The sequence below is a fragment of the Stegodyphus dumicola genome, chromosome 5 (genome assembly GCF_044657685.1).
Source record: "Stegodyphus dumicola isolate Sdum_Otavi_A_Nest chromosome 5, ASM4465768v1".
In the NCBI taxonomy this organism is placed as follows: Eukaryota; Metazoa; Arthropoda; class Arachnida; order Araneae; family Eresidae; genus Stegodyphus; species Stegodyphus dumicola.
In genome coordinates, this window is record NC_140772.1 from 67927516 (window position 1) to 67954685 (window position 27170).

Here is a 27170-nt window from a genome sequence, read left to right on the forward strand (position 1 = left end):
AAAATACCCTTTAGCTTAGAGAATTAAGAGAATTAAGTTTATTAATTACGAGAATTAAGATGTAGAGAATTAATTTTTAGTTCATATATATTTTAATTGTGTAACTATATTACTGAGATACCAGATAAATCATTTCAAGGGAATAATTTATTAGTTTAGTCTTAAACAAATCATTTCTACCTCTCCATGTGCATATTGTTTTTATTTAACATTTTGGGGCACAAATGATAAGCCTTAATAAAGATTTAAAAATGTGCGTTTTTGCTTAACTAATGAAAAGGCATTCTGTGAATTGAATTTGCAAGGAGAAGGAATAATTTAATTGAACATTGTGCAGGTGTTATTGAAATAAAACTCAAAACAACAGTTTTTAATTTATATAGGGAGAATAATTTATAAAATTTCTAAAACATTTATTTTGGTAAGTTGTAAAATTTCTTTACAAATAATTTTATGGAAGGATTGCATCCATTCACTTGCTAATAGAAAATGTTGATTTTTGTTTTAGAATAAATTTAATTTAAAGCAGTTTTCTAATTTCTCCACCAAATACTCAAAACTAGGCTTGAGTTTTCACATGTGTTATCATTTACCCAGGCTTACACATAGCATGTGAGGCATGAATAATCATGAGATATTTAAGAATTAAATCTTAAATGATTTTAATTATTAAATAATAGTTGCATTCATTCCGAACCCTTCTTACGTAATTTTTTTAAAAAATTGATAGCTTAATATCTCTGTTGCAATGAAGTGAATGAAAAATCCGACTTTTTCACTTTAGATCTATATTTGAACTATTTGAAAGAAAAGTACTCTGAGAATTTCTGCTTTTAAATTGTGTTTTATATTTATGCTTATGAGAATTACCCCACTTTAAATTTCTACACTTTTTTTCTGCATTCATCATTTTCATTTTGCTGAGCTACTGTCTGTGTACTATAGCAAGTTACTTTATTATGATTAGCTTTGTCCTTACTGTTCAGTAATCTTAAAAATTATTTACAGTACATGTGAATATGAAGTTCATAATAGTTGAAGATAACAGAGCATGCAGTTATATCAGTATTTCTATGATAGGGAGAGGTTCTAAAATCACAGATTCATAAGTGAAAGCTTTTATATTCTGTGTATAAAATCTCAGGAAATTGTACAGATAGCCTTAAACGATTTTTATTTTTAGTCTTTTCTTCTTATTTTGATTTTTAATGTATTCCCCCCACCCCATATTTAATGTGAGTGATACTGTTTATTTTGCAAAATGAAAATAAGTCTATGATTTTAGCAGACATTTTTGAACAACTTATTTTTCTATGCATAGACCTGATATGCAGTTCTGTTCTAATATATATGAATAAATGTTCTGATATGAATATTTCATCCTACAACCCCTCAAGGCAAATCAACAGTTATATATTTAATAACTTTAGTTATTATGTATTTTTGTTTCTGGCTTTCACAGGAATAACACCTTTTCTAATAAAAAGCTATGTTTGAAATTTATATTGTTGAAAATATTTAAATGTCCGCTGAAAAATTATATAGTTAAAATATAAATAAGTAAACAAAATGAATAAACTTTTAAAATGACTTTTTCTAAATTATAAATAAAAAATATTTGCTCTCTATGGTTGCTGATTTAAGTCAAAGATTACTGCATATTAATTACCGTATTTTTCGGCGTGGGACGCCCACCAGTGTATAATGTGCATCTATAATTTTACGCTAGATTTTTAAATTTTTGTTTGTATATCTGTATAACGCGCCATTCGAACAATAATGTACTGCATTGACAAGTCTTAAGAGGAACAATATGTGTGTGGGTTAAATGCTTGAGGGAGTAAATATTCCTGCAAAGAGGATGGATTCAATGCAAATGTCCAAAAGAATGCTATGGTAGGGTTTCGAGAGAAGGTGAATATAATCTGGAGAAAGAATGCACTTCCAACACGAAAGAAGTCATGGAATTAGATTTCAGATGTTTTCTCTTTCTGTGAAGCTGTGATTTTCAAGTGAACATCGAAGGTTTTAGTTGAAATACAGTTGATCTTGTGTTAATTTTAGTAGTAAATATGGTTCCTGCAAAAAACACACTGCTAGTTTTAAATGCAAAGTCATTCAGTTTGTGAAAGAAAATGGAAATTGTGCTGCAGCAAGGGTGTTTGGTGTTGGTGAATGATAATGATTCACCAACAATGATGTTTGTTTATGTACCAGATTTGCAGTGACGGTGAAGATAAAACAGAAATCGATGATGTGCCTGAGGATATAACGGAATACCAGCATGTTGAACATTTTATGCTATCCGATAATGAAAAGATTTTAAATTTAAGAGGTATGTCATTTCTTTTAAAACAGTATAAGTAAACACAAAAATGTAACTTATGTATGCCGATTTTTTTCCATATTTTTAATTTATTATTTTTATATCCGTCGTGCACTCGTATAACATGCACTCGTAAATTTCAATCATATTTTTGGCAAAAGTGCATGTTATACGCTGAAATATATGTTATGTACTGTGTAGAAATACATTACTTGCCATTTAATGTCAGAATTAATAATATAGCTGCTAAAAATAGAACATATTTTGGGTTTCATATGTTAATTATACCAAAATGTATCATATTTGCATAAATTTATACATTTTGAGCAGAAGGCTTAAATAAGGAGGGATAAATATTATTAATTCAGTAATAAGAATAGAAAATAGGCAGAATATAATTGAACATTTAAAAATTGATACTTATTGGAATGAACTATGCTTCAATGCGTATGTTACTTTGTACATGAAATACTAATGACAATTTTAAATAATCAAAATGACAATAAAATTTAATACATCAAAGGCAACCTCATGGACAGAGGACTGCATATCTAGTAGAATAAAATATTGTTAGTTCTGTCTTGAGACAAGTTTTGGAATTTTATTGTTGAGAGACTTTAATAATGAATAGTCTTTTAACAAATTTTTAATTCTTTTTTCAATTAAAATAATATGAGATTAAGCATAAATATGAAATTCTGAGACGACAATCATTTTAAACTGCTTAATATGTATTAAAGGAAAAGATTTGTCTATTAAATAGTTGATATTTTGAAATATGTAATTATAAAATTAAATTAAATAAAAATGTAAAAATTTATTTTGCTGCTGTCATAAAAGAAATACAGGAATTCATAATTTGTTTCACCTTTTCAACAACATCTCTTCACTGAATATATAAATATTCATGATAGCTAATGATATCCAATTATCTACATATCCAGTTTACCAATTATCTTGAGAGTTTATTGCAATGTTTTGGTATCTGAATGTAATAATTATGATGGATGTAGAATTTTTGAAATATAAACCAGGTTACAAAATGCTATAAAATAAAAAAGAACATTTATTAACACAATGTAAAGAGGAATAAATGGACAGTCAGCAGCACTGCATGACCGAAAGTGTAAATCAGTCCGGAGAATACAGCAGCACTGCTATGATGACGTGGCTATTTGACATGGCAGTAATGAGCCATCTTCATCACTTGTAATATGCTGCAAATGTGGGTAAAAACACAGATCCCATGTGGCACACAGCCATCACACCTGTCCTGAAGAAGTGGATTCTTAATTAACTTGCTTGAAATAGAACTTGAGCTTACAAGAGCAAGTCCATGTTGTGCTGGATATATCTCTACTATTCTTTTTAATGGTCATGTAGCTGGGAAAATGTCACCTTTTAGCAGAATAATATCACCAATTTCCAGGAATGACCATTCTCATCTGGATTTCAGCATATGCAAGCATTCACTGTGCCATCTCTCTTCTTCATCTTCTTTATTTTCTGCAACAGAAACCTCATGGAATGAAGGGGAGGCCTGATACAATCACATTCAGGAACACTTGTAGTAGTTTCTCATAATTCTTTCAAAGTTCACTCAGTTTTCTCTTTGCTGCAATAAAGTTACTTCCTTATCACAGGAAATGTGAATGTAGGCAGGAGAATTAACTTGCTTGAAATAAAACATGAGCAGTAATTGTTACAAACACAAACAAGTCCATGTTGTGCTGGATAAACCTCTACTATTCTTTGTAATGGCTGTGTAGCTGGGAAAGTGTCACCTTTTAGCAGAATGATATCCCCAATTTCCAAGATTGACCATACTCATCTGGATTGCAGCATTTGCAAGCATCTCTTCCAGAGCTTTATTTTCTGCAACAAAAACTTCTTGGAATGAAGGTGTGAGGCCTGATAAAATCACATTCAGAAACACTTGTAGTAGTTTCTCGTAATTCTTTCAAAGTTCATTCAGTTTTCTCTTTGCTGCAATAAAGTTACTTCCTTATCACATTAAATGTGTCAGGTATGCCTTGGCTTGCAGCAAACCTCTTGAATGCAACAGTCAATTGTTAAATCTCAGACAGCTTCTTGGTGAGCTGTTGTTAGCTAGCTGTTGTTGCCATGCAAACGAATACAGTCAAAAGTCTTTAATCCGGACTCGTCGGGACTTCGGTGATTCCGGATTATTGATTTTTCCGGATTATAGATCATCAGTTTAAATCTGGTAAGATGGCATGCAGAAATTATAAAATTAAAAATATAAAAACAGTAATTTATAAAATAATGAGCAATTATAATCTAAAGGGTATCAAAATTTGCAAAAAAAAAAGCTTAATATTTATTTGTTTACTTTATTAAACATTTCTTTCAACGCGCGCATGCGTAAAGCATACATTATGCATAGCCGAAATTAGAAAATTGCAACCAGAAAACTATTTAATTTGTATTCGTGATATTTGTAATGACCAGGAATTTGATTTAAATCATATCAAAGACGAAGTACATTGAGATGAAATACTACATTTAATAAGGAATTATAAGCCGAATAAAATAAAAACATCTGCCCTGAAGATAACGATAATGTTGACATATCAACTTCCAGTTCATTGCGCGCCGCCACGTTCCCCCTCCCCCCCCCCGCGCAAAGCAGCGTGAAATTGATAAACAGATTTCCGAACGGTTAAATAAACAAAGGATATGCCTTTATCCATTTCTTGGAGCAATTCCACTTTTTGTTTGATGGACATCGAAACATACATTCGTTTTCGTAGATCCTTTGGGAGCTCCAGCATCGGAAATTCTATTTGACATAATCGAAAGTTCAAGCTTACTTTTATAAAATTGCTCTTACAGTCTGTAAAAAATAATAAGCCGGATCCAATTCGAAGATTAAGGAACAACGCAATCATCAACATTAACTGAAATAGACAATTAGATAATTTGAGCTTATACCGTCCGTTATACATTAAACGCGCAGTGAAAACGTATTCTGCGCTTGTGCACACGCAAATGCGCAGTCGTAAAGGTCTTACGCGCACGCTTAAACGCTTATGCGCATGCGCAGAAAGTTTTTAGCTTTGAGGTCCGGATTATAGATCATTCCGGATTATGGGTGTCCGAATTAACGACTTTTGACTGTAATACACCATAGCTGTTAGCAGTCCATTTACCATGTCCTTAGTTAAATTTTAAATCATTGGGACCGTATAATTAATACTACAGTTAGCAAATGGCCCTTATAATTTGCAAACTATGCATTTTGCTTTGAAACTTTTAATAATTTTCTTTGCTCCATTGATACAACAGTTGTGTTTTAAAATGGAATTTACCACTATACAACTTGCATATGGAATTTCATTCAGCTCAATCAAGAGTTCATCCAGTCTATTAGGAGACTGAATAATAAATGAATGGTTAGCATTATAATTTATTCTAGTATGCTGAATACAACCTGCCACTTGTAGGAGGCTGTCTTCAAAAAAATTATTTGATGCTGCGAACACTATAACTTTCAAAGGTTTCTTGCAACTTAATAATTGTATGCCATCTTTAAAATGCACTTACTATACCCACAATACTAAATAGTGCCTTGATGCTTTTCTACATTCCAAAGAGTTATAGGGAAATGTTCACCCTTGAAATTTGGCAAACAGTTTTGTATCTTTTCGATAAGTGCTATTTAAGAAAGTACTTAAAGTTTCAATTTTTAAACTGTGTCATGAAAGTATGGTATTAGTTCTCTTTTCAATCAATGCATCTGATCCTCAGTGATGTTACAGAATTCAAAACTCAGTCAAATTCAAGGGGCCTCTTTTACCACCACAGTCAGTTTATTTTGAGCTTTTCTAACAGACTCCCCAGGAAGCAAGGTCTGTTGGGTATAATTTTGATGGAATGTAATTCTGATCGAGACCTCAGTAAAACTCCGAGATTTCCGTACTTCAGTTAACAGTAAATGTTTTTCATCTGCGACAAGGTGATGATAACCTTATTAGTGCAACAACATACCATGCAAAGATTTGAAACTTATAGTAACTCAGAATATTTTGAATGGAACCAACAAACTTTGATAGAATTCAGTTCTAATCTAGGAAAAGAAGAATAACTGTAGTTATGACAGCTATTGTAATATTAAGTTCTTGCTGTTATAATTAATCACTTTTTGGTATGCAAAATCTGATGCATTACGAAATGTATCTCAACTGCATTGTCTGGAAGTGAATGCATCTAGGAATTTTAATATACTGAAACTTTATCCATTTTTCATTAATACTATTAGGAACCAGATCATACCAATCACTATCGGAAATCCAAAGATGTCGATACGTAATCTCCATCGCTTTTACAGCTATTGAAAGGTTAAAAAATCTCCGATGATTGTAATTGTAATTTTCTTCAACAGCCAAGACTGTCTTAATCCCATTATATAATAATGTTGAATCAGATTATAATTTCAACAATTTAGACAATTTATTAGGCATAATTTGCACATTGAGAGAACCAGTTTCCTGGTTCAACAAATATTGGCTTTAGGAAAAGCTAATTGGTTCACCATTTCCTTAGTTTAAACCACTTCTTTGGTTCCTTAATTTCTTTAGTCACCTGTTTCGTAGCTTCCAATATATAAACTGCCTACAAGTATCAAAAGCCTTTTCAGTGCTTTTCAATCTAAAGAAAAGATCATCGCATAGAAATAATTTCTTATTATCTCTGATGCGTGGCGAATCTTTTTCACCATCCACTGGAATTGTTTCAAAGTATCATTGGCAGAAATGAAAAGGAGGCATGAAATAAGTTACCATGATTAATCGATCCCATACTTCTGAATCTTTTTCCCCCACTCACTGCAATTGTTTTAAAGTATCATTGGCAAAAATGAAAAGGAGGCATGAAATAAGTTACCATGATTAATCGATCCCATGCTTCTGTTCTGCGAAGCATTTCTACCTTCTTTAGCTATAAGAATGTGCTCATACAATTCGGCAGTATCAGACATAAACACTACAACATGTATTATGAAACTTCCAAGTACCAAAACTAATCCCACTTGATAGTTAGTCCTACAAATAATATGGAATTCAAAGACTTTCCTTTATATTAGGTTTAGAAAAACCATAGCACTATTTGGTATAAATGCAGAATGTTGAGGAATGTATTATGCATTATCAGGTAAACCTGTGTGTTAAATTAACTAGACTCATAGACTCAGTTTTTCATAATCGGACATGTATTCTTTATAACCTTTTTACAAACTAGGATTTCACTTAAATTTGTGATCAATGGCAATTAAGTGTGAAATTGCCACTTCTTTATATTCTCTCATATTTTCAGCAGAATCTCAAAACGGAAGCTTCACGAAGAGTCTAATCAGAATTCACTTTGAAAAGCTTTAGATGATATTTCTCTTTGTGTGCTAGCACTGTAACCCTTTGAAGTAACTCACTAGTTTCCCAAAACCACTTCAGGGCTTTGTCAGTGTTTAACTCAGTCCAAAAGTTGTCTAGTGCAATTGCGGTTTCATTATCACGAAATGTGTTTCGAATTCTTCCAGAAAGTACTCAACCAAAATATGTGTGTTGTGCCACTACTGAATTTTTATTTATACCTGGCAACAAAAGGCAAATCCATTATAACTGCCAATAAAAATGTCAATTTTTCTCACTATATTCAATATCAGCTAACAACAGAATCTTCAGATGACAGAATATTATGATCCGTATGCCTCGGTGGAAGAGGAGAGGTAACTTATTTAGCATAACACTCTCTTGCAGAATGAAATTTTAGAATCATGAGCGGAAAAGCACATCTGGATAAACAGTAGATAGAGCATAACTTCTTTTCAGTGGTAACTTCAGTGTACAAGACTCCAAAATAAAGCTGCATTCATTACCAGTATGCAGAACAGAACAACTGTGCTGGTTTCCCATTCTATCAAGTGCTTGAATGATTGCAGTGGGAAACAATACTTCTTATTTTTTCCATGTTAAGCTTTAAATTATAAGAATTTGAGATCACAACTGGATTTAAGTCAGCTGTAAAAAAACTGACTTACTGTTCTCATGTAGCAGTGTGTATTACTTAAATTTCGAAAAACTAATGCAAGTATGTTAAGTACCACAGAGGCAATTAAAGCATGGATTATATATTTTTTATGTTATCTTTCCCTCTGTTACATCTAATTCCTTAAATTTAAATATTTTAATGGTACCCATTCTTTAAACAAATAAACATAATTTATTCCTTTACATTGATAAGAAGCAATTTTATTTGCACTTGTATTAGAAATACATTGGCATTTTCGCTAAGGTCTCTTTTCATGCTCAGTATTACAAATTTCTAATGAAGCACATCTATTACTTAAATTCTAAGAAGCTGTCACATAAGGAATGTCAATAGCTACTTTCTGAGACCATAAATAATGAGTATTGGAGCCTACGTTTTGACACAAAATAAATATTAAAACAACTGTTCTCTTGTAGAAGCTTCTACATGCAATGAATATAAGTTCCGAATTATCTCATTAGAAACATCACCCTAACACTGTAAGCTTGAATGATTTGTTACTGGTTAATCTGAAAAAGTTTTTAATAAAGATATTGTTATCTCTTTTTGTCATTATATTGCTTGAAATCGTTGTATTTTCAAAAATAACAGTTACCCACTGATTAATATAATGTACTTTAAATACCCAAAATATTACCTGCCTTATTAAATCTACCTTAGCAGCTAGAAGCATCTCTCATTGGTCTTACTGGGATACTGCACATCTACTGTATCTACATATATTATATATATAAAATCTTGTGGCACTTTGCATGTAATATGCAGTTCTTCTGTATAAAGTCTGAAACTTTCTGAGTGAAAATTCACTTTGCAGCCCATAGCTACCATATCGAGTTAACATTAATCTAAAACAAATGGCCACTGTAAGATACATAATCTGTTAATTACTGTAATGAAAGTCGGTACAGAACAGGAAGTCTTTTTTGGAGAAGTTTTCTGTTACGAGAAGTTGATTCTCTCACAAGTGGGATGGAGTTGGAAGTTATCTTGTCTATAAGAAGATGTCCAAGACTGTGGCCAGTAATAGACACTTAGTAAGGTATCAGGATGGTAAGTAACATCATCATATTTTCATCTATTTCGCAGAGTATATAGAGAGCAGTAAATGCTTTTACCAATTTCTACTGCACTTCTACTTTTTATATAGCCTTAAGAATAGAAATATTTTTTTATTGCTTTGAATGTTTAAATGCACCTTGAAGATTGAATATCTAAAAATTTTAAAAAAAAATTAATAAATAATTACTTTGAATGTATGTTCATTCAAATTAGAAATATTTGTGTTAATTATATATTTTTATCTAATTCACAAAGTAGCAAAAATAAGTGTCTGTCTTAATTGCTTAAAGCAAAACCAGGAAACACAATTTACTGCAAAACGAACTGCATCTGTGTCATCTATCCTTTTCTCAATTTAAGGGAACCACTTACTATATATGTATTTAAAAGAAGACTGTTAATTATTTAAAAATTTTTAATCTGTTTGTTTTCAGTCCCAAATTTAATTAAGTAGAAACCTATATTCATATAGAAGAGCATCTTATTGCTAGAAACTAATTAATAATAATATAAGAAGTAAAATATACTTCTTATATTGGTGACGGTATCAGGTTCAATGTTCTGTCTTACTTTTTTCGGGAACATGCAAGGACCTGACTCGGAACAGAGAGCTTACTAAATCTATGTTCAATAACTGTGGGAAGTAGACAGGATACACAAGAAGGGTATACAAAACCCTTTGTTTTTCTCTCTTTACAATAATTTCCGTACTTCGGAATACAAAGACCCACTACTTGTGGTCTAAACGTAAGAATATAAAAATATTAAACTAAACTCTAACTTAACTTTGGAATAATAAACGTGGAAGATTGGCCTTATATTAACAGGAAGCCGTATGTACTACAGAGAACTGTTAACACTACAATACGTTTAAAAATTATCACGAGGATTAAACCTCTGGCCTGGAAGCCAACCAGCAACTGAGTAAAACTTCTAAGGTAAGCGGCCTGCTTCGACTAACTCCATCCTCTCTCTCGCTTGGCAAAAAGCCACAACTTAAGTACTTGGAGTTCGCCAGACAAATTTTGCATAAATAAGTTAACGCTTTTAATTCTGGCCGGAAGTAGAAAATAAGAAGTGATAGTAAAGATTTAAAATAAAATAAACGTTAGTAAAACTTAAGATCCTTACATACTTCCCGCCAGTGTTAATTAGTTTTAAACTGAGGTCTAAAACGACCTTGTTGAAAACATTTAGCTCTAGAATCTAACGCGAGGCCAATCTTTTACAAACATTTCTCACTAGAAACTAGAAATTAAAAAAAAAAAAGAAATTTGTTTTTACAATAGCAGCTCCAAGGACACGCAATTTTTCATCTGTACTGCATCTAAACAGGAGCTTTTATTCAAATCTGGTTCCTTCCAGAGATCTGGAAGGAAAACTAGTTTAATGAAATGTTACACAATGAAATGGCAAGTAACATGCATATTTATATTTCTCTTAACATTCTTATTTCATTCATGACTATTTTAATTATCTCTCCCCGTGCTCTCTGACATGTGTTGTAAAAGAACACCAAACACGAATGTGTTTATGTATACGTGTTCAACACTTCCTCCTACAATCAAAACACTAACGTGTTAAAAATTCAACATACCAAGACCTCGTAACACACCCTAACTTCAACTCTAAACCCTGAGGTACTATTCTGAAAGTGGCTAACTCTGAAGTGTAGCGTCAGAGAGCCTAACAACATTCATTCAACCTTTAACACATATTCACCATGATTTGGTCTTTTTACAGTAACACGAATAAAAAAAATTTTTAACATTACTTTCACTTTTACCATATCACAGTATTTCTTAACATTTAAAATAACAGTCCACATTGTATATAAGAACATATTAACATGCCGTTAATTTTACGCATTTGAAAACATACATTAGTAGTACATTGTTAACTTCTATTCTTTTCAAATCAAGTGCTAATTCTTCTACATTGAAATACTACATTTCAAAAAGTCTTTCAGACTAAAACTTCTTTCTTGCCAGAATGTTTTGAATAAAATTTATACAATAACTTTTACAATACTTAAGTCTTTACATATTCCTATTATACATCAACTTTTGTTTTACGCGCGAGTAATTGAAAAACATAATACCAAAATCGGTAACAACTCATTTCTCGCCTTTTTGGCGATAAAGGTAGACCTCGCATGACGTAAAACTTCTTGAAATCTGCCACTTGCAGTAAGAATGAAAGATTAACTTACGTTTGCAAAGTAACATAAAATTTTACTTATCTTTGTTATATTCGGACATTCTTTTCTGAGCCCAGTCCTGGAAGGTAGCGCAGATTCTCGTTTGTTTTATCCTCCTTCTTGTGCGGGCTCGCCCTTCAGGGCCTTCCTCTAGAAGCTTTCTTTTTTCTCCAGTTCGGTCACCCTTGAATACCTTCTTTTTCGCCGCTGCCTGTGGTCTTGGCCGTTTGATGGCAGCTGGTCTTGGCGGAACCGGGAGAATCCTTTCGCGTTCCTGCTTGGACCTCGTTGCTGGCCGTTCAAATTTTCCTTGTAACTTTTCCTCCCCCGCTGGTGGCCCTTCCGCAGTTCGGCGACATTTGCTGCGGAGAGTCCTGTCGGATGAGTAGATCTTCCGTTTTAGAGCCGGATTATAGTTGCCGTCATTTCTTCTGGCTCTCTTTGCATACGTCGTCCTTCTCCCTTCTTCATTCTGGGGGTGTTCGTGAGCTCTCTTTTCTGGACGGTTTTTCTTGTTACCTTTAATTTTCCCGCGGGGAAACTTTCCTTTCACTTGCTCCTGCCTCTTACTGGCTTGCCCTTGTACTTGTCGTTGTTCCACCTTTGGAGCTTGTGCCCGCCGTGTCTGCCGTGCCGGATCCTGCAAAAGATCTGTAAATATTTGCATTTTATTACGATCATAGTAGGGTTTGATTTGATCAATGTTTGCGGAGCAGGTTTCACCATTCCTGGCTTTTAACACTACTACAGCGTGAGTTATTTTTTCTATGACATATGGTCCTTCAAATCGTGGAAAAAATTTGGCAGTTTTATCTTCTGGTGCTGAAGAAAGTGAATGCTTAATTTTTAACACTTCATCCCCTACTTTATAAGTTACTCCCCGTCGTTTCAAGTCATAATACAGCTTTTGTTTTCTCTGTGCTACTTCAGTATTCTTTTTTGCTTCTTTAATTAGTTTTTCTATATCACCCATTTTAAATTCTGGGGCTCTTTGTTGCACATAAAATAATTTATCTAACGGCGTTATAATCTTTCTGCCTAAAAATAACTCAGCAGGAGTTTTGCCCGTTGTATCATGTTTTGCGGTCCTAAGGTCGAAAGCAAATTCATTGACATAGTTATCCCAGCTTTTATGAAAATTGTTAACATAACTACGGATAATTTTCACTATATTTCTATTCACCCGTTCCGCTATATTTGATTGCGGCCGATACGGGACCATTTTTAAATGACGTATGCCCAGTTTTTGGCACATGTCTTCAAATACATTACTTACAAATTGAAGACCATTATCCGATATAACTTTTAGGGGCGCTCCGTATTTTAAAATATATTTATTTAAAATAGAATCAGTAACTAATTTCGCGGAGGCTCGTTTTAAGGGAACAATTTCGGTCCACTTACTAAAATGATCAACCATAACAAGGAGATAGCGACTTTTATTTAACTGACTTTTTGGGAAAGGGCCCAATAAATCGATGCCAATTATTTCATTTGGAAATTCGGATTTAATACTATTTAGAAACTCGGCCGGGCGGAAATTAATATAATTAACTGCTTGACATGTTGAGCAGGACTGGACATACGCCCTTGTTAACTTTTGCAGTTCAGGAAAATAGACTGCCTCGCGTACGCGTTGGATAGGTTTTCGAATACCAGCATGAGAAGCATAAGAAGGGCTGTCATGGAGCTCCTACAGGATATTTAATCTAAGACTAGCTGGGATAACAGGTCGAAATTCGTTGTTGGAATTCGTAGTTTTTGTATAAATTAATAGACCATCTATTAGTTCGTAATGGGCCGCCCTATTTCTTATCGCCACAATATCTTGGTGGCTAAAATTTTCAGGATCCTTTAAATAATCATAAATATTTTTAAATTCAGGATCCTTACCCAGTTCGGTTATCACAGTTTCTCGGGAATGTAAGTTACATGCTGTGAGCATTGCCACCTTTACAGTATTACCTTCTTCATCTATTTTAACTCTGGATAGGGCATCTGCTACGATATTTTCCTTTCCGGGGGTATGCTTGATTACCAGATTATATTCTTGTAGCTTGAGTGCCCATCTTATTAACCTTGGGGATAAGTTTTTCCCTGAGTACAATCTAGTTACCGCCGCATGATCAGTGTACACTGTTATTGGCGCCTTCCCAAAATAGACTCGGAACTTTTGCACTACTAACAGAACTGCAAGTGCCTCTCTCTCGGTCGCGGAATAATTTCTTTGTGTTTGATTTAAAGTTCGGCTAAAAAATGCCACGGGCTGCTGATTTTGCGAAAGTAGCGCTCCTACCGCATAATCCGAAGCATCCGCTGAAATTTCTAAATTCTCATCCTTTTCAGGAAATTTCAACAGAGGGGCTTGCGTTAATGCTTGTTTTAATTTTTCGAAAGAACTATTGGCTTCGGCCGTCCACTAGAATCTCGCCTTTTTCCTTTTTAATTTTAACAATGGTTCAGCAATAGCTGCAAAATCTTTTATAAAGGACCTATAATATGAACAAAGTCCTAGAAAAGAAGAGAGCTTCTTCGCCGTGTTTGGAGTCGGATACTTTTGTACAGCGATTATTTTTGATTCGTCTGTCTCTATTCCTTTCTGAGATATTTTGTAACCTAAATATTTTAATTGAGGGGCTGCAAATTTGCACTTTTCGACATTAACTTTTAGACCGGCTTCATTTAATAAAGAAAACACCTGTCTTAAATCCTGTACATGTTGGTCGAGATTATCACTAGTAATAATGATATCCTCTAAATAGATAAATGTGGACTTTCCATGAACAGGCCTTAACACAATGTCCATATATCGCTGAAATGTTGCCGGTGCCCCTGAAAGGCCAAATGGCATACGCAGAAATGCATAAAAGCCAGACGTGGTTATAAAAGCAGTCTTAGGCACGTCCTCAGGCCTAACCCCTATTTGAAAATAACCAGTCGTTAAGTCTAAAGTCGTCATATATTTGGTGGATGTTATGTTCCTTAGAATTTCTTCAATAATAGGTAACGGATATACCGGATATTTAGTTATGGTGTTTAATTTACGGTAGTCAATTGCGAAATCTCCACCTTTTTGGATGTGTCAATGGATAGTCATTATTTTTCTTACATAAAACCACCGGGCTAGCATAACTACTTGAGATGTGCGTTATGATCTTTTTACGTAGCTTATCGGTGATATGCCATTCTATAATTTTTTCCTTATTCTTATCATACCGGTATGCTTTGTGGCGAACTGGCATTGAATCTCCGGTGTCAATACTATGGTTAGTAACCTGAGTAAATCCTGGAATATCACTAAATAACGAAGCAAATTCACTTACCACTTGTCGGATTCTTCGTTGCTCTTCATTAGGCAGTGGTCAAGGTAATATCGGCGGTTCAGCCTTTTCTTCACGAACTGGTTTCATTGTCAGCTTAAGGGACGCTTCTTAAAAATCTAGCGTTGCTTGTGCCTCTGAAAGAAAATCTATTCCTAAGATAATATGTGCTTGCAGATTCTTTACTATGAAAAACATAACCTTTACTTGTTCGTCCTTGATACGGACATACAGCGGTAATTTACCTATACACTTACATCTTTCTCCTTGCGCAGCTAACACTGTCGTATTATCCGAATTATATATACGATATTTACGAAAATACTTCCTAAAAAAATCTTCTGCCACACAGGAACACTGCGCGCCTGTATCCAGGAGTGCGGTGGCTGGGATATTATTCACCAACACTTCAATCTTCGGAAGAGTCAAATTTTTCACCATTACTGTATTTAACTTGAAGGAAGAGGGGTTTTCGTGGCCTTCGGATTTCCGCACCCTCCCGTCAGCAGAAATTCGTTTTAGTTTAAATTATTTTTCATTTCCGTGCTTTTCTTCTTTTTCCACTGGCCTTGAGACTTTTTTCCTGGATTGCTATTGAACTGTGGACGTTCGCCGGCTGTTTTTGAATGCTCGGGTTTCCTTGCCCACTGATTCGCTTTGCTTCCGTAGCCGTGTGCTTCAGTTTGCTGTAGTCTTGGCGCACCAAATTGGTTTCGCTGTTGATAATGGCGTCTTCTTTCAATGTCCGCCGTTCTTCAACTTTCAAACTGGATTGCTAGCATAAAATAACTTTTCCAGTGTAGTCGGATTTCTTAATTGAATAAAGTCTTGCACTTGGGGCAGTAACCTCGGCAAAATCACTTGAATTATCTCAGGATCCGGACGGTTTCCTAACAAGATTTTGAAGACGTGAATTTTTCTTAAAATACAGCTTGAGAGATTTTCGATTCTTTGCTGATATATGCTGAAAAGTTCCGTTTCTAGTTTCGCGCGATCCCTTACGACAGGGAAGGCTTTTACTAGGGCAGTCTTGAAATTCTCGTAAGTATAGGTGGGACTTCCTGCTTGACCCAAGAGACTTCTGCCTATACATTTGAACCAATTAAGCGCTTGGCCCCTCAAAGCGCTGGTAGCTAAGGTAACTTTTTGAAATTCGTGCACGGGGTAGAGCATGAAGTGGTCATCCAATTTTTCCAAAAAACTGGTTACCGGTGAGTTTCCATTAAATGTTGCTTCTCGTTTCATCGAAGCGCACATGGTCTGGACGATGTAACCAAATCTTTCCAGGGCGGCAGCTGGCATTTCTGGATTCTGAGCCGCTTCTGCAGGCAGCACAGGTTCTTCTTGAAACTCGGCCATGGTTATTCTTCTTCGTTGGGCGCCACTCTCAGGTTCAATGTTCCGTCTTACTTTCTTCGGGTATATGCAAGGACCTGACTCGGAACAGAGAGCTTACTAAAGCTATGTTCAATAACTGTGGGAAGTAGACAGGATACACAAGAAAGGTATACAAAACACTTTATTTTTCTCTCTTTACAATAATTTCCGTACTTCGGAATACAAAGACCCACTACTTGTGGTCTAAACGTAAGAATATAAAAATATTTAACTAAACTCTAACTTAACTTTGGAATAATAAACGTGGAAGATTGGCCTTATATTAACAGGAAGCCGTATGTAGTACAGAGAACTGTTAACACTACATATACGTTTAAAAATTATCACGAGGATTAAACCTCTGGCCTGGAAGGCAACCAGCAACTGAGTAAAACTTCTAAGGTAAGCGGCCTGCTTCGACTAACTCCTTCCTCTCTCTCGCTTGGCAAAAAGCCACATCTTAAGTAACGGCGTTCGCTACACAAATTTTGCGTAAATAAGTTAACGCTTTTAATTCTGGCCGGAAGTAGAAAATAAGAAGTGATAGTAAAGATTTAAAATAAAATAAACGTTAGTTAAACTTAAGATCCTTACATAGGTGATGCAAAACCATTTGCAGGTATAACTGACGCCAAACCATATGGTTCATTAAATATAGAAAAATTTGAGTGTGTTGGACATATTCAAAAACGAATGGGAATATGGCTACGCAAATTAAAACTTGAAAGAAAAAAAGTAAAATTAAATGACGGTAAAATCTGTCTGGGAAAGGGAGACTAACAGATAAGTTAATAAATGAAATAACTTCGTATTATGGTAATGCGATTAGAGAATATAATGAGTCTGTTAGTGATATCAGAAAAGCCATTTGGGCAATTTACTACCAGAAAATATCGAGTGATGAAAAGCCGATTCATGACGTTTGTCCTACAAATGAAACCACATGGTGCAAATACAATATAGCTAAGCAAAATAAAGCTGATTATAAGCATATAAATTCTGAACCAGTCGCTGTAATGGAGGCAATAAAGCCAGTTTTTATAGATTTGTCACAACCTTCGTTATTGAGACGTTGCCTTGGCGGCAAAACACAAAATAATAATGAATCATTTAATTCCTTAATTTCGAAATTTTGTACAAAGACATGTCGTGCTGGTAGTAGGATAGTTCAAATTGCTGGAAATGAAGCAGTGATTGCTTTTAACGAAAGGTCTGTTGGTAGACATTCTGTAATGAATGAGCTACAGCTTTTTAGAAGTAAGTTTTCTATTGAAGGATTTTTACAAATCGATAACAAGAGAATAGATAACGCAGAAAAGAAAGGCTTGTCAGAAACAAAACAACAGCGTAAACTTGAAAGGCAGCAAAAAATGTCAGAAGTGCAGGCCTCCATAAAAATGATGGGGATGTTTATTGTGCTGGTGCGTTTTAATTTGTAAATAAAATTTTAGCAGTTTAGCATACAATTTGAAGTAAGTCGTAAAAGATTTTTTCACACATGTTAAATAATATGTATATTATACAATATAATACATATCATATGCTTAAATGCTTGAGTTTATTTAACTAAAGTGGTTATGTAAAAATAAATTTTTGTGCAAATATGCTACATGTATTTTAATATACGGCTATCACTCTGTCATGGTAATGTATATAGCAAAGTAAATTTAACGTGTTTCATACTAACAAAAGCTTCTGCAATTTATTAGGATTTATACTTTTTAAATGTATTTTGAAAATAAATATACTATGCACTTTATTATTAGAAAGTTATATACTGAAGTATTGGCATTAAAACTCAAATTTCTTAAAATACGGTTTTTCGCAGTTGTATACATAGCATTTAAAGTATGCTAAAGTTACATTGTGGAAGAACTATTAAATGTTTTATATGTTTGATATACAGTAATGTATTACAGAGAACTTGAGCTAAGACATTTGGCTAAGACATTTGTCTATAAGTAAATTCTTATTTGTAAGGAAGTTTTAGTTTTATCATTCTTAGTCGATATGTTATACTTCGATGAATGTAGCAGTTTAGCATACAATTTCAAATAAGTCTTAAAGGTTTTCTTCCCACCTATGTTTAAATAATGTTGCATAATATGATACATATCATATGCTTAAATGCTTGAAAGTACTTAACTGATGTGGTTATGTAAAAATAAATTATTTGTTCAAATATGCTACACGTATTTTAATACACGGCTATCATTCTGTCATGGTATTTTATATAGTATGGTAATTTTAATGTGTTTCATATTGACAAAAGCTTATGCAATTTATTAGGATTTATACATTTTAAATATATCATTTTGAAAATAAATATACTATGCACTTTATTATTAGAAAGTTGTATACTGAAATATTTGCATCAAAACTCGATTTTCTTAAAATGCATTTTTTCCCAGTTGTATACATAGCATTTAGAGTATGCTAAAGTTACTCTGTGGAAGAACTATTAAATGATTTATATGTTTGATATACAATAATACATTACAGAGAACTTTACCTGAAACATTTGCCTATAAGTAAGTTCCAGTTTGTAAGAAAAATTTAGTTGTATTATTGATAGCGTAGAAGTTTCAAATCATTTTTAGTTGATATGTTATACTTTGATGATGGCAGCTTATTTTACATTAATTATGCTTATACCAACTATTGGAAATTATATAATATTACAATATCTCTCAGAACATAAGCATTTTATATATTTTATAACAAGAGAAGTATTTAAAAAAAATATTTACATTAAAACTTGATTATCTCAAAACATAAATTTTCACTGTTGCGCGCATGATGTTTTAAAAACGGTTCTTGGTACACACTTTAAATTTAATGGACTTCTTTATATGAGTATTATCATCTAACTGAACCAAAAAATATATTGAATATTTTAATAGTCAAAAATTTTACGCATGGAAATATTAAAAATTTTTTATTAAAATGCATTGTATAAATTTCTTAAGATTTTTGGTTCACAGTAGTCTTTAGATGCTATACAAGCTGTATATTAACTATGAAGTTAAAATATATAACAGAATGTTTTAAATTGTGCACGCAAAGTGGGAGTATTACGTGAACATATAAAAAATTACCTCACAAAGAAGATTAAATTATAAAAACATATGTGGCAACACAAGCTATTTGCTTACTAATTCAGCTGTGCTATGTAGTCAGCTGTAAAAAACTGGAAGTAATAGCTTTAAAAATAAATATGCTATCCCAATTCTTACAACAGGATCATATTCAGAGATTTTGAGGGTTTTAAGGTGTACGAGACCCCTTAACGTAGTTCAATGGAGAACGTGATGCAACCACTTCTCATTCCCCAATGACTTTAGCTTTGGCACTTACGTTTCAACCGTCACAGGAATGACGGCCTTGATAATTCAACGAAAGAACATATTATTAGTACTCATTTCGCGCTCTTAACGTTCTTAGCATATTTCATAATGCCTTACCGGAAATTTCTGTTTTCAGCTATAATCCTGGAAGGAAAAGTTCTGTTCATGCTGGTTCTATCATCTCGACTTGAGGTTTTGGATGATGGTAAATTACTCATGTATCGATTGTTATACTAAGGGAACTCTATTTTTATGCCTCATGATTGAGAAGTCCATTATTGCCACCAACCATAACCGAAATCTGAAAGGATTTTATGTGGGACTTCTCAATATCTGGCAATCTCTGGCAAATTCCGCTCAACATCCACGATTTGTTTTCGTGACTTCTTGCTGATTAGCAGCATTATCTTCTGTGTCCTAATGTGTTCTGCAGTTCTTTCGTAAGTGTTCATCACCACTGCAGTTCTAGCATACTAAGGTCGCTTTCGTCTGACGTCTGTTCCGCCTTAAGACACTTACTTAAGTGGGTAGACTGCCTGGACGAGCTGTCACTTGTCCACTAGCTTCTGGGTTGGAGTAGTTCCGATTGGGCAATGGTGTGTGCAAGTTTCTGAAAGGACTGCCACGTTTTTCATGGCGTACACTCTAGGCATTTTTTAAATCCTTGAGATCCACTATTCGCAATTGTTTCTATACCTCAGGTTCCCGTATGCCACCGAGGAAGTATTTCATGGATTGTACTTCACGTATTTCTGTTGAGCAGTCAAAAAAGGAGAGATGGGAGAGCATTTCCATAACAATGGCGAGCTTCTGGATTATTTTGTTGAGCTTCTGCTGTCGAGATATTAACTGCAGCCTTCTGTAGTCTTTTAAACACTTCTTAGTAGAGCTTTCGCGTACCGGGTACAGCATCAAAATCTAGCCTCTGGGTTTCTAGAAGAGTGGGACCGATATCGTCTTCTTCTATTCTCAGAGAAGCTGCGAAATTACAGGTTTGTCTTCGGAATCCTACCCATTTCCATTTGGAGCTATACAGAACTGAGCCTTGTACATATGTCACATGTTTTTTCCATCACACGTGGAAAGCATGACAAAATGGGTCGGAAAACATAGGTACCTATTTAAAGGTATCAGAATCGTCTCCAGTTGTCATTATGAATGTGTTAAAGCTGTCAGATTCTTTGGCGACAACAGCAGAGACTTTGTCATCGATTTGTTGTTCGACATCAGAAACTCTTCCTTTGATTTGTAGTTTGACAGCATTAACTCTTTCTTTGATTTGCTGTTTGACAGCAGAAACAAGTTCTCCAGTTTCTCTAACTCTCCTTTCGACCATGTTATTTCTGCTTTCAAAATCCTCGAAAATCTTCTACTGTTGTCTTTTATTTCTTCTTGACAGGCTTAAGTATCAATTTTGGATAGATTCCATCTTTCCTTGAACTGGTATTATTTCCCCTTTCCCTCTTTTGTTGGACGCATTTATCTCTTCTGTAAAGGAATCAACCTCTCCTTTTATATCTTCCTGGAACGCAGCAAAGACTGTCACAAGCTGCCTCAGATGCTCCTCAATTGTTCTTGTCACTAGCATTCTGTCCTACTTCTAACACCCAAAATTGTTCCTGGCATAAAGGTTCGTAAAGCATGCGGAAGAGCTGGTAGTTTGTTAGAATTTATTTGTCCCGAAAAAACACTAAACAATTCTGCAGTTTTTCGAAAAGTACGAGTAAAAAATATAATTCCAAAAATATACGAAATATAAAGGAACACTGCTAGTAGTTATCACTTTAAAGTGCTGAGAATGATGAAGAAAATACGATGAAAAGCGCACGTAAAGAGCGAACATAAATCTGTCAATACTCCTTACTCTATGCTGAACTGCAGAGTTCAGAACTGAAGTTCATTCTGGTCTTATCTCATTTTCTCACTCTCCATACCAAAAGCCCGAAACTGACAAAACTGTTGGACGTTCGAAATTTTGGAAGAGAAAACAAATGAAGCCACAAGGAAAAATCTACATGGCTTATAATGATTGTCACATTAAAAAAAGGAGTTCTAAAGTATAACGCCAACTAAGGGCGTTACAATAATTTTTAAGCTCCGACCTCTCTCCGTCAAGACATGGAGAAACTACTGATGGTGTGAGTGAGAGAGAAGCAGCTTCAAGGAGGAACCTTAACACAAAGCATCTTTTGTGAGAAGGCACTATTACGAGTTATTTACGAGCGATTTACGGTTATTTTCTAAAGAAGATCCCACACACTTCTACAAACGTGGAATCGGAAGACCCGTTTAAAGCCAGTCGGGGCTGGTTTGACAACTTTAGGGAAAGGACCGACCTTCACTCCGTCGTCAGGCATGGTGAGGCAGCAAATCCGGATGTAAAGGCAGCTGATGTTTACATCAAAATGTTTTCCGAACAGATAGTAGCCAAAGGATACATCCCCCCAGCAAGTCCTCAACTGTGACGAGACAGGGCATTTCTGGAAAAGGATGCCGAATAGAACTTACATAACGGCAGAGGAGAAGATGCCAGGTCACAAACCCATTAAGGATAGATTAAATCTAGCAATTTGCGTCAATGCGAATGGCGACTGTAAAATCAAGCCACCGTTAGTATACCATTCGGAAAACCCCAGAGGCTTTAAGTCATATAATATTTTAAAAGAAAACCTGCCAGGTATGTGGATGACAAATCCGAAGGCTTGGAAAAATACCCACAGAAAAACAACCTACCCATGCAAGCCCTTCTCTTCCTCGACAATGCCCCTACTCACCCATCAAATCTCGAAGATGATTTACTCGAAGAGTTCAAGTATATAAAATTTCCCTACCTACCACCCAACACCACTCCTATCCTGCAGCCCATGGATCAGCAGGAGATTTCTAATTTTAAGAATTTGTACACCAAGCACATTTTTCGCCGCTGCTTTGAGGTGACAGAGAACACAAACCTTACCATTCGAGAGTTCTGGAAAAACCACTTTAACATCGTGATGTGCCTAAGAATTATTGTTCAGGCCTGGCTGGGTGTTACAACGTCTGCATGGAAGAAGCTGTGGCCTGAGGCTGTAGCTGAAAGAGAATTCGAAGGATTGGAACCCAAAGTGTCAGTGGTAGAGGAGCTTGTTTCTCTGGGAAAATCCATGAGTCTGGAGGTGGAGGAGAGAGATGTGAACGAACTCGTAGAGGAACAGTCTCAGGAGCTGACAACCGAGGAGTTACACGATCTGCATTTGCAGCAGCATACGGTGGTTCAACGAAAAATTAGTTTTGAAGAGGAGCCAGAGATGGAGGAGGTTATCCCTGCAAGAGATATAAAACAGATCTTGAGAATGTGGGATAAAGTTGTAGAGTTCGTGGATAAAAATCACCGCGAAAAAGTTGCAACTAGTCCTAAATCGGAGTTGTTCAACGAAACTTGCCTAACTCGATTACGCAATACCTTGACAGGTAGGAAGAAACAAACCTCCTTGGACAGTTTTTTTAAACGATCTGCGGGTGAAAATGAGCAGATCATGACAAAAAGAGCGAAGACCAGTGACAAAAATTAAGCGCTTCCGTAGGCACTTTTTCTTTTAATTATGTTTTTATAGAATATGTATTTGTTATTTATAAATAAATGTTTCTTCTTGTTTTTGAATAAGAAACTACATTTTTCTTATTCAAAAACACTTAAAAAAACAGCTGAGGTCGTGTTTTGGGAGCTGGAACGGATTAATGGCATTTCGATTACTTTGAATGCGGAAAATTGCTTTGAGATACGAGCAAGGTTACGAAACATATTAAACTCGTTTGTCGAGGAACCACTGTACTTAATTATATAATCGTTAGCAAGCAGATAGTAATAAATAATTTTAAAACTGTGCTGCTATCAATATACAAATTATGTTGACTAGTATAATTAATTTAGAATTATGCGAATACATATAATATAAGATGATGTATGTTACTACAGATACGTGTTAATATAATACATATATAAGTCTGTGCATATATATGAAATCATAATTCTTTTTATACCAGTTAACAGTTAGAATTACTGAACAACCATGAAAGGTTCCCCAAGAATGAAATATGGTGTAACAATGAACACTTAGTTTAGAAATTCGATTCTATTATATATTGTTGTAAAAGTCATTGTAAGAGTGAAAATTCTTCATTCTGCCTTAATGCGATTTTTTGCGTTTAATGCGTTGTTTGGTGATTTTATGATCCCGAATTATATTGATGTGATATATTAATACTGCATTTGTAGACATACGTTTTCTGAGAAACGAGTCAAGGCGATTGATTTTTTGTAAAAATTTGGATTTATCCTTATTTTATTGACGTGCACCAGCACAGAATTGAGAATGGCTTGTGCTATGCTTCGATGGATGAAGAAGCGTTTGTAAGTAATGAATATTATGAACGTTTGAACATATTTAAATGAATAGTATTAAAAGTATATATTTACTTATATCATATACTAATAGTTTATGGTAAATTTTTCATTATAAATCTCATCACAGTTTCATTTCTCATTCTATTGCATTTCTATAGCGGTACATAAATTTTGTGGTTTACATATTGTAGATTGCATCAGTTTTGCAGCGCAATTTATTCCTCGGTATGTTACTTGTAGTGTTATTAGAAATTCCATTATTTTTGTATTTTTTCTGCAATTGGTAGTATCTGATTAGGAAATTTATGTTTTATTTCAAGATATATATGAAGTTGGTTATATCAAGTGTTAAATAAACGTTGTTATTCGGGCAATAGCGTTAGCTCTTTCGAGATAGATAAATGCAATTCTTATTTCTTAAATACTCAAGATATAAAGACACACTCGAATAGTAGATTCACTCACTTTACGTTTTTTAAGGGTTATATATATACATTAAAGCGTGATCAAAACAACCATTGACGAGTAGTCTTGGCGTAATTCGTATTCATACCAAGATTATCCATTTCTCAAGGCAATAATTTTTGTTATTTTTGCTAAACCGTTTACGAAAATATAATTTTCCGAATCCTGAACTCTTATGCATGGAAAGGCAGCTTTTAAGATATTTGTTTTGCAATTTGATGCAAAATTCGTATTTTTAAAACAGTGATGTATATGTTCTTTTTTTAAAATTCTGCCAGTATATAACATTATATAACATTCTTGTGTTATCACCATTTATAGTTGTCGGTTGCTGTACAGCCTGCTGAATACATTTTACTTTCTAGGTATCTACAATTACATCGTGTTGTTTCGGTACGAACAGGGGCGAAGTATTCATCACTTAGATACATTTAAATATAATTAATTAATTTTTTTCTGATTTTGATATCTATAATATATAGACAGGATTACTGATAAGAAATTTAAGAAAATAGTAAATGAAGAAGTAAATAGAAAAATTTCTTTCAGGTATTGTGAGATGTCAATATAAACTTCATACATTTTACTAGGGGGCTGTTGACAAAGCAAAATCTTTACTATATATGTCTACGAGCTCTACGTATACAGTGTGTTGCTCAAAGTAAACTTCCTGCATTGTGAAGAGTACTACGTGTATGTCGTGATGTGTTCATGCGAAGCTTGTTTCCTCGTATGAGCTCTGCCTCTTCGAACCGAAATTGACCGTAATCTGCAGCGTCTTGAGTTGTTTATGCAGCTTCTTGAGCTGTTCTGGTATTTCCTGTCGAATCTGACGATGACGCGGACAGTCTTGCATCCTTCGTTTACTTGCGACTTCTTCCCGTCATCGCGCATATTCTTTTGACGTTCCGCTTTCCTAATGGGCCTCCGTTTCGCTTCTGCTTACCTTTCCGGAGCACGCAGTGATTCTTGGTTTTCTGAAGGTCTTTTGCGTCTACTACTAGTTTCTGATACAGTTTGAGCCAGCGAAGTTTCTTGAGTTGTTGCTTGTCTGCTGGAACTCCTATTCGTTTCTTCTTCAGTTTCTTGAATGCGTAACCTTTCTTGTCACTATGCTTGCCTGCTGAGTTTCTAGTTGTATCTTCATTCATTTTTGAAGCATGCAAGTTTTCTTCTACTTGCCTGCTGAGTCTCCTAGTGCTTTTTACTTCATTTTTTATGTAGCTCGCTGTAACATTTGTGCTGTCTTCTTGCGTTCAGACATTTTAGTAAATTGAAAAAAAAATTATGTAACTGTAGTAAAGTAACATTCATCTAAAATATGTTAAATACCTACAGAAGTTTAAACTTCTACTCAGAAAGGAACTATACAATAAAAGAAATTAAATTTTTATAAATAAAATTAGAATAGCATAAAATGCATAGAAACATTTCATTATGAAGAAAATGTATTCATTCTTTCCAAGCAACCAGCTATTCGTAAATAAATTTTTCTTGCCAAGTCAGGAAACAAAGAACTTTGACACTTGGGGTAATACATTTGAAGTTATGATTTAAATTTATTTTAATATAACAAATTTGCAAAATCTCAATAAAAGAATTAACGTAGCGATAGCATATCGTGTCACGTATCTAAAGGTGAAACATAAAAGTTGCCAAAAGCAGCTATTCATTTAAAATACTGAAATTAACGAAATATTTTTCGACATACAGTGACGTTATATGGAATCACGTGCTTTCTTCAACTCAGAATATAACCGTAAATAATAACAATAAGTTTCGAGTTTGGCAATACTATTTATTTCATATTTTTTTAAATTAAAAATTTCTCTTAAACAATACGATTTGAGAGTGAGAAGAGCCATCATTTTTCTAAATAAAGCAATTTGATCTCCAGCGCTTTCCGAAATTTTATATAACATCTCGAGTGATAGTCGTAGGAAGATAACAATAGTCGAAAAGTTTTACCAAGAATTTTTGAAATCCGAGGGTACCTCCTTCTAAACTCAAATCTCCCCCCCCCGTTCCGGAGGATATGATGTTACGAAGAAAAAAAAAAAAAAACAAAGAGGCAAAATCCCACATATATTTAAACTGCTGACTCCTGTTTACAATATTCAATTTCCTTTAAAAACATTAAGCTTCATTTAAATAAAAGGAAAATAAATTCACACATTTTCCCTAGCTTTCAAGCTTTTATTGTACTTTTAAATATTCTTTTTGTCACTGTTGCGCAAGTTTTCCGCGGCGTCATTAGGAGCCGTAGGTCGAAAACATATAAGAATCATTGCTGTAAATAATGATCATATGATAAATTGCATACATATGCGATTCTTTTGATTAGAATTTGAGTACAATTCTTTATACATCAGCTACTATGCCCCTTTATGTAACGACAATGATTATTTTCAATGATTATCCGATGAGAATGATTCTTTACAATGATTATTTGATGACAAAGATCATTTGCAAAGAATATTAAAGCCGATGACTACGATTACTTAAATAGAATATGCATGTCATTCGATGACAACGATTATTTCCAAAGAATCTTCGATCACGTCACTATTGTATATCGCTATACTTCTGGGTTTGGGGGGGGTTGTGTATTATACTACGGCCCTGT

The 27170-nt window shown here is 34.3% G+C and overlaps 1 protein-coding gene across 3 annotated transcripts in view; it reads left to right on the forward strand.

The window, feature by feature from the left end:
- The first annotated feature begins 2227 nt into the window (after positions 1-2227).
- The window catches only part of LOC146997130 (uncharacterized), a 37999-nt gene continuing 13056 nt past the window's right edge, over positions 2228-27170 (forward strand). Inside the window, exon 1 of one of the 3 annotated variants that reach the window (XM_085816737.1) lies at positions 2228-2335. The gene's annotated coding sequence lies outside the window, so the exon portion shown is untranslated. Of the gene's footprint in view, positions 2336-4637; positions 9443-16263; positions 16477-27170 lie in introns of those variants that run through there. The other 2 variants (XM_085816736.1, XM_085816735.1) reach the window with 2 other exon arrangements.